The sequence below is a fragment of the Octodon degus genome, unplaced genomic scaffold (genome assembly GCF_000260255.1).
Source record: "Octodon degus isolate 3935 unplaced genomic scaffold, OctDeg1.0 scaffold00013, whole genome shotgun sequence".
NCBI lineage: Eukaryota > Metazoa > Chordata > Mammalia > Rodentia > Octodontidae > Octodon > Octodon degus.
Window position 1 is genome coordinate 10,350,027 of NW_004524589.1, and position 10,655 is coordinate 10,360,681.

A 10,655-nucleotide genomic window follows, 5' to 3' on the forward strand; every position below is an offset into this window, starting at 1 on the left:
TTAGTCCATAGATTATTTCACAACCATCTAAGCCAGTACTCTAGACAGAATAGAAAAGATGAAACAAAGGAGGTGCAATTGTTATTTATGGCTTGCTGCTTGCTTGCTTTTCCTTTCTTCTACCTGTCATGAACAGTTTCACCTCTGGATGCCTTTTGTCATCCCACCCTATCTTGGAACTGGCCAAGTATGAAACCTTGGCAAACTATGCGCTAAATAAGTCTTTTCTTCTTTAACTTTAGTTATCAGATATTGTGTTTCAGCAACGAGAAAAATAACTAAGGGACTATAATTCATGTATCAATAGTACTGAACGTCTTAAGTATTATTCACTGACTTCCATATTTTTAATTTTTCCATTTCAGTATTTTGAAATTTCACATAGACCATGTTGAAAATTTTAACTAGTTTTAATATGATGTCATAATTATGGTATCAAGTAATAAATTTTCTTGAAAATAATGATGTTCTTGCAAAAGCCTGTTCTCAAACTGGTCCTCAATTTTCTATCACTATGCCTTAGTTTATTTTAAGTATGTTTAAATTCTTTACAATTGATTCTATGTTTCAAGGATGAATTTAAGAGCATCTGCGTTACAAATTTAATTTGAGTAATATAAATATGTCTAAGAAATAACAGAATTATGTCAAAGTAAATAAAACTTAGAGTGAATTTAAATTCAATGAATGTGTCCCCAAAGGTCACTAGATTCTGTACTTGTGCTTTTAAGAACCATTTAGCTATAGTTAAGTTTGCTCCTTTCACCTTTAAACCGAAGGAATAATGGCCAAATGGAAGATTAATATACTACACTGAAATGTCACCAATGACTTATTTAACTAATCACATCAAACTTGAACAGAAAATGCTAAGGTTCTTTAAAATTCAACCCCACAAAAATGTACTCCAGAATGCCAGCAGATTAGCCATCAGATTTAAATGTCTTAAATGCAGTAATACACATTTTTGTATTCATGATTTACAAAAGGCAGAAAAATGTCTGAAATACAAAGCATATTTACGCACAGTGTATAGTTGCCTTGTTTGGTTTTGGTCTTTTTCATTTTACTGTATTTTTTTGGTTGAATTGTTTTTGAAGGGAGGTTTATTTTTTGTTGGTGGTGCAGAGGGTGGAACCCAGGGCTTCCAGTTAGCCAGGCAAGCATTCTTCCGCTGAGCTGAAACCCCAGCCCCTCCTCACTATGTATACATAAACGCTTACATTAAAAAAGGGACAAAAAGAAAAACAGATAGATGGGAACAAGATGTGAAGTGTATGGTCAAATCTATCTTCAGTGAAATAACGATATTGTTTTCACAAGCATTTTAAAATTACAGGCAAAGAAGTGACTCAGACAAAGAAAGGAATAATTAAGGACCTCAGTGTCAGATTTATAACTTTTCTTTTCAGATATTTTTGGGCCAATGTCCTAGAGAAACTTACAAATGAGATTTGTGCCTTTGCTTCATGCAGCATTACTATACCTTAATGACTAAATATACTTCAGAGTCATATAATGGAGATTGATCCTAATATAGTGATACTCAAGGTGATTGGATCATGAGGAACCAGCCTCATCAACTGACATGGTCTAATCCATCAATAATGGGTTCTTTAGCTGAATGGTTTATTAGAAGGGGGGCCTGACTGAAGAAAGTAGGTTACCAGAGGGGAAGCCTTGATGGGTGTATCATGTTAGTACTGTCTTCCCTTTATTCTGCTTCCTGGCTGATACCAGTTGAACAGTTTCAGTCTGCCATGGCCCTCTTCTGTGATGTGTTTGCGCTGGAACCACTCAACCACAGACTGAAACTTCTAAACCCAGGGACAAAACAAACTTTTACAGATTCAGGATGGTGATGTCGGGTATATTGACTCAAGAGGAGAAACCTGACTAACTTATGTGTGGAAAAGTTTCATCTACACTTTTAAATTATGCTACTACGATAAAATACCTGAGCCAAGCTATATTAAGAAAAATGAATACACCTCCCAGTTCTGGAGATTTTAAGAAATGATATCAGTAACAGCTGGCCTCAGGGCTGTTATATCACAATTTTGGGAGCATATTCAGGATGAAGAACATATATCGTCAGATAGGAACCCAGAGGAGGACTGGGGTCCCACAGTTTCTTTCTAGGTTATGAATCCTATTGTCCTAAGGCCCTCCTTCCTGAACCAATCTTCACCTTCTAATAGTTTCATTCCATTTTCTAATGTTGCCACCTAGAGACTGACTTTCAGCACAGGAATGTAAGGAGAACAATCTGAGACCACAGAAGCCCATGAGACATTTTTTTTTTCCTCTGCAGTCATACGGTAAGCAACATTTTTAGAAACCTAACAAGTCAGATATTTCAGTAGATTTTGGGTTCTTTTACTATAGTATGAACAACAGCGTCACATTAAGGGTATTCTCTATGTGAAGACTTTTCTCTGATAAGTACTTAGTCTGTCTATCCTGAAATCCACTTAGTATGTCAAGAAGAATATTACTGGATTACTAGTATTCACCTCTTTATTACTGGAAAATACTACTGATAACAATGGAGAGATAAGTAGCAGCCCATAATTTAACTGGCTCCTTTCTAATAGATCTTTGTGACTTTATGCTTTTAAGTTTATTTTCTCAAGCAATGAAAATGTTTATAATTAAATATAGAATGTGAGACTGTTATTTAATCTTTTGAAAACGTTCATGTTCTAGATTTAAAATAAGAATCCAAGCCTGTTACACTACTATTAAACACAACTGTGAATGCTAGTGCTCTGCATTTTCATTTATGTGTGCTCCTAATTGTTTCAATATTACAGTCTTCTGTAACTTCATCACTACACTAAACATTTGCTCATCTTAAATCTCTGCATATTTTTTTTCTGGCAATATTGACTCCATTGTTCTCATTAATTGACCTGCCCTTCTTCTGTTGCATTTTTCCCTCTCTAGCCTCCTGAAATATAGTTGGAAAATATGTTGTGAAAAATTATTTCCCATTGTGGATTCCTTTTTCTTTACATATTGCACAAATATCAATGTTTATAAACATATGTTATAAATATGCACATTAATATTTATACATTCTTATTATATTTGTCTGAAATAAGTATGTATTTGTTAAGTAGAAGATACTGTATTTGTTTGAGGGAACCAACCAGAAGAAAATAAAATATATCATTTGAGAAAAACAACCATTCTTTTGCATAAAATATAAAAGTTCATTCAATATTAGGACATCTGATTGTTATGTTCGTTTGTTTGAAGGCTTGTTTGTTTATTTTGCTACTGAGAATCAAACTGAAGACCTTGTGCATTATATCCCTGGTGCCATCCGATGATTACATAAAGCAAATTTAGGAAGGAGAAATGTATCTAAATCTCCTAAGAGCATATTCAGATTATTTTGTTCACTAAATCTGTTTGTGTCTGTGCATTTTATTGTCAGCTAGCCATTTACAAATTTGAGTGACTACTGCTCCCTTTTTCAATGTCAAGTTTTTCAGACCCTAAATATTTTAGAAAATAAGGCTGAGTAAGTAAAATTTCATAGCACTGGAAGGAAAATTTCTACTTATATTTAAATCAGAGATATTCTGAAATAATTAGTTGTTTTTCTTATGTCCTTCCCTTCTATCTTCTCCTTTTAACTGCTTCATTTTAGCTAACTTTTTGAATTTTGTTGATTGTGTCTAGATCAATCTCAACTGAAAGCAGTATTCTCCTAGTTTTCATCAAGGCTCACATCATCTCTCCCTCTTGCCAGCACTAGGTCCCTCTTCCTCTCCACACACAACTATTTTTCAAAGTTGCCATTAGTTCAGTCCACATTTGCAACTCCGAATCCTATCACTCTCTAGATCAATTGCCTACTTAGCATAAAACTTCTAGAGAAATTTGACACAATTATTGCTATATATTATAAAACAAAGATTTTTTTAATATTATTGTGTAAAGGAAAATTTCATAGCAATAGGGAAAACATTTCTAATGTCTAATCTCAGGGATCTAACTGATTCCCAAGAGAGACGAATTTATGGCAAATATGGAGCAAATTATGTGTAACATGAAACTGAAAAACATAAATATTCTTTTTTCAATAATTTTTGTAAGGAGAGAGTGAATTATTTTACCTTAGTTCCCTGTCCTCACCAACTGGCATTTTAGTTCTTCCTATCCTGTGGAAGTCAACTAATTTTCACAAGACCTCACTCTGTCATATGTAAAATAGCAGTCCTTCCTTGTTGGAAAAGACGCATTGGACAAACAACTCTCCTATATTTTGTAGTTTTGCTTTACTTCACTGCACACAGGAAGTCATAGAGCTAAGGGAAGAAGCTTCTACAGGGTTTAACAGCTAGTGCTTTAAAACAGAGTATCCAATTTCTCTTGCATTTGCCTTCTGCCTTTCTTTAACTTCTGCTTCATTGGACATTTAAAATTTACTCCACCACTTCTGTTCAATAGTGGCACACGTACTATATAAATAAGGAAACAGTCAAAAGAAGTTAATTGCCTCATTCAAGCACACAAAATAAATCAATGTAGACTTTGCTATAAATAGATTCCTTGGTCACAAATAACCACTCTCCTAACAAGACCCTATAGCTAGTGTAAAATTAAATGTTAGTTAACCTAAATAATATTAAACAAACCTTCTAAAATCCAAGGTATTTTAAAACATCTGAGTGAACAAAGAGTCTATCACGATGAAATACATTCTTTTATTTTTCATGCAACATCTATGGTCTTCCTTCTAGTACAAGTTCTATCTTAACCTTCTGTTGTAAACCACAAAACAAGAAGCCTATTCATTGTACATATACATCAGGGATTTTTTTACAGTATTTTCAATAACTCCTATACATTTTTTAAAAAATACATTGGAATTTTTAGCTTTCCTTTCTTTCTTTATTTTTATACTGTTGAGAAAAAAAAACAGCATAGAGTTTTGTTATACAATTTAGGCTGGACTTGAATTCACTTTGTAGCCCACACTGTCCTTGAACCCGCAGCCATCCTCCTGTCTCAGGCTGTGGAATGTTGTGATTATAATTGTGTACTGCCATGCCTGGTTCTATCTTTGATGTGCTCCTTTTTTTACTTTATAATTGGTTATTTTAAATAAATATTATTTTATGTATTTATTCATGTTAGAAATAATTTTTATTGGGTTCATGGTAGATATGTGTGTAGTGACAAGTCTCAGAATTAGCCCATTTTTAATTATTGCTACTTTTTCAAAGTATATACTATAAAATACCCATGCCAAAAGAAATATTTTCTTTATTTCTATCAATATATGCTGTTAAAAATCTGAGAAAATACTCTCTGGAAGTGATGTAGGATAAGCCTTGTTACAATACACTTTATTTAATTGTTTAAAATTAAAAAAAGAAAAAAACTTGAAGACATGTTTGTCATTATGTTATTAAGTGTACAACAGGAAAGACTGTTCTATTTTAAAGACAGTTTCTCATGTACTTAAAGTGATGTTTCAGCGTAAAATTCTACAGATGTGGAGAGGAAATATTTTCAAGGGAAGAAGAAATGCTCCGCAGCAAGCACTGTTCCCATTTGGCTGCTCCTGTAATCAACACAGTTGTCTTCGGCCAACGTTTTTATCTGCATGTATTATGTCAGAAGGTGTATTATGGAGGTGCAGATCCCCCGTCAAGTTCTGAGACAACAAATAATGAGCTGATGTTCTATCATTAAACTTCCCATGAATATTCAATACCCAGAAAAGAATGTGCAAACAAGCTTCGAACCAAAGTTGAAGATCTCATGAATAATAAGAGAACAAAGAGAACGGAAGAGTAACTTGTTTCATAAGTGGTCTTATTTCCAAGTTATTTTCTACCTTCTTCCTTCTTAATATAGCTGACATATTCTTTGCTACATAGTGTGGGCCATGCAACACTTCAATGTGACAATTAAAGGACAATTTTGTCCTTTTTTTTCTTCTTTGAGACACACTACTGCTTTGTACTTCAGGCTGACCTTGAACTCTCTAGAGCCCTGGCACATGCTGAACTTCCAGAGATCCTCCTGCCTCAGCTTCTCTGTTGCTGGGATTACAGGGCTGTGCCACCACACCTGACTGTCATTTCTTTCTTGCTTTATCTTTTCAGCTATAAAATTCAATTTGTGCCTAATGTTTGATTTGTAATGAGAGTTTGTTATATGGTTAAAAGTACAATATCTTTTGATATTTTATATGACTGAAATAACAGGTTAATGTGAAGTTGTTAACTGATGCGGCAGGAAAAATTATACTTTTTTTTTCTCTCCAGCTCATCCAATAGCCAGGAATAATTTGAAGAGAGGGTGTTATCAGTGCAGAATGTCAACAATTTTATGTAAAGCTTCAAGTTTTAATCAAAACATTAACTTATCTGATTATATTTGAGTCAATATGGTTTAGAAACAATCCACAGTTTATTTAAGGATACTTCTTCCTAAATAATGGAAATTCAATATTTTCTAGATGTAGCATATATAAATGGGGATTTGTAGAACAGTAAGAAAATCTATCCTGTATACTTGTTATGATTTATGTCTAGTTGTCCTTTCAAAGCCTCAAGCATTCACTGGGACAGGGTTCTAGACTTTGTGATTAATTCACAATTCAATGTTGGAATTTTGTGTGTGAGTGCTACTCCTACCGTGGGGCAGATATTCTGAATACAATATAAGGAAGGGAGAGAGGCTTGCTAGCTGCCCCAGCTGTTGCTCCTCCTTTTTGGTTCTTGCTGTTTTTTGTTTTCCACCATCATGAACTGCTGCCCTCTTCCATGTGCTGCTGTGCCTTTGAGTCAGCCAGTTATAACTGAAACCTCCACGAACTGAGAGCTAAATAAACCTTTCTTTTCTTAATTCTGTGTGTCAGAGATTTTGTTGCAGGAAAGAGAGAAAAAGAACTAAGACAATACTAGTAGCTAACAGATGCAACAATGAATTTGCATACTTGAATCTTTTTGAATATAAGAAAAGTATCAGTAAATACAAATTCCACTTAACCTAATTGTTTTCCAGAAGGAAGTGTCACATTGGCACATATCCTTAAACCATTTATTTATTAACCATTCTATAATAATAATTGCTTTGAATCTAAAGCCTCAGACTTTTATTTATGAGTTCTTATAGTTAACACATAAACGGAAAGTCAACATCCCCCTCATTATTAAAACTGTTCATATATATGTAAATTCATGTATCTATGCCCCCACCTCCCATTTTACCTCTCCTGCAATTTCAACCAGGTCCTAAGTTAACTGATGTTCTGAAAACATGAGATTATTCATTCAACACATTTGGTGGATTGACAACAGGTGGTCAGCTTTTCACACCCAGCTGAGCTGAACTGGTGTGGTGCTAGTTGTGGGAGGCCTCCCTGCAGATTGTTGGCAGCAGCACAGAACAGAGCTGGAGAGGCTGTTTGTTGGGAGCTGTTGGTTCTCTGGGAGGAGCCTGTCATGCTGGTTTTTCTGATGAACTCAGCTGTTCTCATGGTCCAAATGAGTTCAGGATCTTGTTGTCACTGAGAATGGCTATGGCCCACTTTGGGGGAGCTCTGGTCCTCACTTTGAGCACTGCTTCCCGGCTCCATCTCGGATCCCTCAGCCTGCTAGCACACATCCTTCATCACGCTGGCACAGATTTTCTAGCTTCCTCCACTGATGTTTGAGTCTTCCCAGTGTAGATCCCTGAAGCAGATTGTCATGGGCTCTTTGCCTCAATTAAACTCTTACAAGGGGCATTGTTATAGGCTATAGGTCTTCAGCTGGACTCATGAAGGACATGACCGTGGGATGCAGCTGGATTCTTTGGTCTTTAGTGTGAGGATAAATTGCCTACACTCTCTTTGTATATGATTTTTTGGGTGACTATTATAAAATATGTGTCCTGTATGGTATTGTTCCTCTGACAAAACCCCAATCATGGCTATATATATATATATATATATATATATCATCCAAAATTGGACTAAATATATTTTTCAGAATGTGTGAATTTGCAGTCTCCATCATCACTTTACTTAGAGGTGCTAAAAAATAGCCTTCCTATTCTCAAAATACAGAAGTGATAGTTTTCTCTACAGAAAATTAACAAAACTGACACCTTAACTGTTTATTCCTTTAATTGCTTAGAAAGCCTGAAACAGCTAGAAGGTAAGAGGTAAAATTCAACTGAGGAACAACTCTTCTCTCTATGAGCAAACACTCCACTTATAAATACTAAAAATACATAGTATGGAGATTAATCATAGAAATGAAAGAATTTTTTGTGAATTTAATATTAGATGTTAAATGGGAAGTTTCATTAGTCCTTTAATACTTTGATTCCAGAAAATCATCATGTATTCACTAAGAACATAGAAACAACGTGTATTTTTTGTGGTAGTAAGTAACCTAACTTGGGTATACTGGTCCTCAATCAGGTCCAGAAGGGACCATGTCTCCAATGAATTTGAGCAGCTGCATCTGCGGGAGAAGTCTTTTCTCTGTGCACCATACAGTTGTCAGTCCACTGCCCTTCATTCTGAAACATATTCTTTGAGGACACTAAGTGGGTAACTATCACATTCAATATTAACTTCTGAACCCACATACATTACAAACGATAATACACTTTTGATAACTCCATGTTTGAGTAGTAGATTATGTGACTCTTTAGGTAGACTTTAACTTAAGGGACTATTGAGTACTGAGAAAAACACAGTTAAGTTCAATATTATTATGGAATTCAGAGCCCAAACTTAAGTAAGCCTTCACATCCTAATCAATCATGCTTTCCAGTCTTGAGACCTTGTTACATAATTTATTAGTATAACAGTGAAAAAAAAACATAATTGTTCTAAAGTTTCAAAGGTTACCATGACCATACAAATTTTAAAAAATTACATTCATGTTGAGAAATATTGTTTACTTGATTAATTCTTTATTCTTTAATGTTATGACTTCAGAAAATGATTGATAAGTATTGAGTTAATTATACATTCTAGGCAATTTTCATTTATTTTAGCATACTGGTGTGTTTATGATAAGTGTTATGAAAGAGTTAAAATGACAGGTTTTTTTTTCTTTCCATTAGTTTTTCTTGGTGCATTTTAAATATGCATCATGATCACATCCATCCCAGGGAATTTGTACCTGTGTATAACTTGATTTTTGCCCCTTTCTCCTACTGTGCCTTTTACCCCCTCCACCTACAAAAGCTTTGTTTTCATTTTCTCACATTGTTATACTTTCCCCTTCTTTCCTTTCCCTCTTTTACTTTTCCTTATTCTCTTCCACATTTGAAAATATTCTTCCTATTTCCCAGTACTCATTATACATTTAGGTCCTTACTTTTGGTTTCTCACACTAGAGAAACAATGTGGTGTTTGTACTGCATTAGCCAACAGGGAAATGCAAATTGAAACCACCATGAGCTGTCAGTACATGGTTACTAGGTGAAATGCAAATCTTTGACAACTCCAGTGTTGGTGGTAAGGATATTAATTGAAACTTGTTACCAGTGGTCAGAACACAACATGATGTAGTCACTTTAGAAAAAGCTGGAAGAGTTAAACATAAAGGTGGATTTCCACACAATAATCTCTCAACTAGGCAATTGTGTATCAGGGTGTACAATGTTCTGAGCAGTTTCACTCATAACAGGTAAAAACCAGAGACAACACAAAAATTCATGAAAAGGTTATTGGGTAGAGATTATGGTTTACAACATAAGGGAATAATACTCCGCAGCAAAGAGAAGGAACTAATGACACATACAACATTGGTAAATTTGAAAAAAAAGAAACTTACGATAAGTGAAAAAAGATATTAAAAAGGCTGGTTCACTCCATTTACATATGTATTTTTGCATTTTAAAGTGGTGGCAGAGACCAGGCCTGGCGAATGAGTGAGAGGATGTGGGGCCCGTGAGATCCTGAACAGACCCAGAGGCCAGGCCCTGTGAGTGAGTGAGACAACCCTGGGCCTGCAGGATCCTGAATAGACCTGGAGCTCAGGCCCAGGGAGTGAGTGAGACAACCCGAGGCAACGGGATCCTGAATAGATCCAGAGCCCAGGCTGGGTGTGTGAATGAGACTGCCTGGGGCCCATGTATCCTCATTTGACCCAGAGTGCAGGACTAGCACGGACTCTTCAGCACAATTCCTTGCAAAAAGACTACAGGCAAGACCCACCCAGCTGATTCAGGAGCAGAACATCTTGCCAGAGAGACACAAAGGGTTCAACTCTGATGGCTGCAACAGAAAGAAGTGGAGCACAGCAGCCAGATCCAAACAATACCTACCTGGAGGAATCTGAACTTCATAGGTCTGGACCTAGTGTTAAGGTAATAACTCTATCTAAGCTCTACACCAAAGGTCAGAAGACAGAGGTATACAAAATGACAAAGAGAAGGAACAAAATGAAGTCTCAGACCCTGAGTCCACCCAGTACAACTGCAGATGACACTAGCACTGAGGAAACTGGAAATCACACACCAGATATCTCTGAAATAATAGCATTGTATCTCTGAAATAATAGCATTGGCAGTAAAGAAACAACTGCAGAAAGCTAAAGAAGAAATCAGATCAGAAATAATTTCAGAACTAAAAAATTTAGTGGTAACTATAATCAAAGAAGTACTAAGTGCTTCTAAAG